At 39.6% G+C, this 2,848-nt stretch overlaps 1 long non-coding RNA gene across 1 annotated transcript; it reads left to right on the forward strand.

Annotated features, from left to right (window-relative positions):
• Positions 1-976: 976 nt before the first annotated feature.
• On the forward strand, positions 977-2,506 carry LOC112627908. The gene is made up of 2 exons (XR_003120243.1): positions 977-1,129; positions 1,696-2,506. It is a non-coding gene; the product is annotated as an uncharacterized LOC112627908 (long non-coding RNA).
• Positions 2,507-2,848: the final 342 nt, after the last annotated feature.

Genomic DNA, 2,848 nt, shown 5'->3' on the forward strand with positions numbered 1-2,848 from the left:
CCCATGTGACCATCTCACCTCATAATCAAATGACCCTAAATCCCTCACTAACCTACCCCTGCCCTCACTGAACTTAATAATAAATGCTGGCATATCCAGTGCATTGTTGGCACTGCGGGACCAGAAGGTGGTGACTCCCCTGGACCCAGTTTTCACTATCTTGTGTGTGTCTATTATTTCTCGACCTGCCGATCCTCCTGGAAACAAAGAGAGAGCCCCGTTGCATTGTGGGCTGCTGGTCAGATCCCACAATATTTACCAGGTGCTCTTACATGTGTTTTCTTATTTGATGTGTATCTCACACCAGCCTTGGAAAGGGGACAGGACTGTTCCCTTTTATAATGCGGAGAATGATGCTCTGAAACTTTAAGGCATTTGCTCACAAACTCACAGAAGTGATCCAGGCGGATGTTCAGGGCTCTACCCATCATATAAGCCTAATTCAGAGGAGGTTTGCAGTTCTGGGGGCCAATAGGTTTCACACAACAGTCAGTTTGCATTGGTTGGTAGTAACTGTGCTGTGTTGAGAGGATTCTGAGGCTGTCTGGACTCAAGAGAAAAGTGTATCTTAACTAGCAATGTCTGGCAAGACATAGAATTGAGGAGCAATACCATGCCTCCTACAGATTTTCTGCCTTGGCACAGTGTTTGAGATCATGGGCTTTGGAGGGATGAAGGCCTGAGTCAGCACCTGACTCGGTCTCCCCACTCAACCTTCTGAGTCTTGGTTTCCTCATCTGCTATCAAAGGCCATAATATTAACTTTCCCACAGAATTGTTTCTTTTTGTTCTTAACCCAAACTTATTTTCACATGAAAAGAAGCACCACCCTTATCTAAAAGAACAAATCGTGCAGAGAAATCTATGAACAGCATCCATTCTAGACTTAACAATTCAATCAATAAAAGTAGCAAAGTACAGGAGGGGATGAGCTGGGCTTCGAGTTAGGAATGCTGGCATCTGTCCCAGTTTTCCCTTCATAATTTGTTCTAGGGCTATGGAGATGCCCGTAAAGGACTCTCATTCCTATTGCAAGACAAAGAGAATGCAATCCAATGCAATGTTTCAGTCATGGAGTCTTTATTGGACACAGGCTGGCATGAGTTGACGGTACTTGAAAATCAGCAAGGTACTTTCCAAAATAATATATAAGCCTTTCTTAAAAGTAGGTCCTGTTTGTCAGTCTTGATGAGTTCTGTCTGACCTATGTAATCATCGGCACATGAGTTCGTTTTTTAAATAACGGTTTCTTAATCTAGAAAATGAGATTGTTGGAACATAAGTTTTTTAAAAAGAGTAATTCTCCTACTGGGAAAAGGAGTATGAGAACTATGTTTGTCAATTTCCTAACTTTCTTGGTATTATATTGTCTTTGTAGTAATGAAAATAATAGTAATAATATCATAATTTAATATCTTTTTGAACCCTTTAGAATCAATTTATTTTTCTCTTCTTATCTTTCTGGTGGCTTTGATTACCTCTCTTACTTTTTAAAATTTGTGTAACACTTCTATTTTTGTAAGCATTCGTTTTCCTTGCAGAATGCAGCGCGTGAGCATTACTTGCATGCGTTGTTCATGACAATAACTGAGATAGGCCAGAAAACCTCCCATCCTGAAATATATCCTCCTCACGCATGAAACTCCATGTTTCTAATAGTGGAATCCGTCCCTCTGACTTGTGTTGTCTTTGCAGCTACAAATGCTCATGGGAGGAACAACAGCTTCAGTCCCTAAACCTTGGTGCAGCTGAGTTTATTAGAGATTTTCCAGACCTTAATAAGAGCCTGTGACAGTACTAAGACCCTGGGGATGGTGAGAAGAAGGCTGGAACCAGGAGGCTGCTGCGTTTTACAGGATACTGGAGCGCAGGTCTCAATCAAAGGCTAGAGTTCAGAAAGACATGCCTCTCAGATCCCTCTACCTTTAAGCATTTTTTTAAATTAATAATTGCATATTGACCATTAAAACCATCACATGTATAGGAGTTTGTTGTCTAAAATTTGTATTATAGATACAATTGAAATGTTTAGCAATCTTTATAAGTAAGAAAATCATTACTACTTGGGTCAGAAGCAATGCAAGTCAAGTTTAGGTCTATGGCTTTCGTTCCTGATCAGTAATATATAGATGATTTGCATTCTCTTACCCTCTCTAAATCTGGAAAGATGCACTTCATAGTGTCTCTAATCTCACACATTTTAACTTGCACTTTTAATTGTTGAAAATGTCATTCTGAAATCCAACAATGAATGAATGAATGTGTATATACTCATCATATACGTGTACACATGCACAAATAAAACCTGTATCTCAGAGCCCACATATCTTGTTTAAGCTGCTCTTTCGGGAAGATTTATGACACTCTGCTTTACAAAGAAAGTTTAAAAGAGAGAAAGAAAACGAAATGAAACAGTGACTGTTCCCTAGTGCAATTACTCTGTCAAATACTCCCCTAGGGAAAGGAATTTGCTCTTATTGTGAAATAAATTAATATAGAAACCAGACTCCTGAGGTAACTTTTCTTTATCCCCAGGCAGTATTTTCCCACTACTGCTCTCAAAATTCACTTTTGGTGATACACATATGGGAGGTTGGAAATAGCTAGAAATTATACGTTTGAATTTTAAATATATTCCCATTTCCATAAATGTTAGCAGCTCCCCAAATTATCAGGGAGTACACAATTGTTTAGAGATCTCCTGCCTCAGAAATCAATTGCTTGTTCTCTTCACCCTTGGTGGGGGGTGGAGGAGGAGAGGGAGCACTTTCTCTTACAATCTTTTCAATCCCACAAATCAGAATTTCTTTCCCAGAAGCTGTCGCTTGCCCAGAAAATGTGGAATGAC

The sequence above is a fragment of the Theropithecus gelada genome, chromosome 7a, assembly GCF_003255815.1.
Source record: "Theropithecus gelada isolate Dixy chromosome 7a, Tgel_1.0, whole genome shotgun sequence".
Classification (NCBI taxonomy): Eukaryota; Metazoa; Chordata; class Mammalia; order Primates; family Cercopithecidae; genus Theropithecus; species Theropithecus gelada.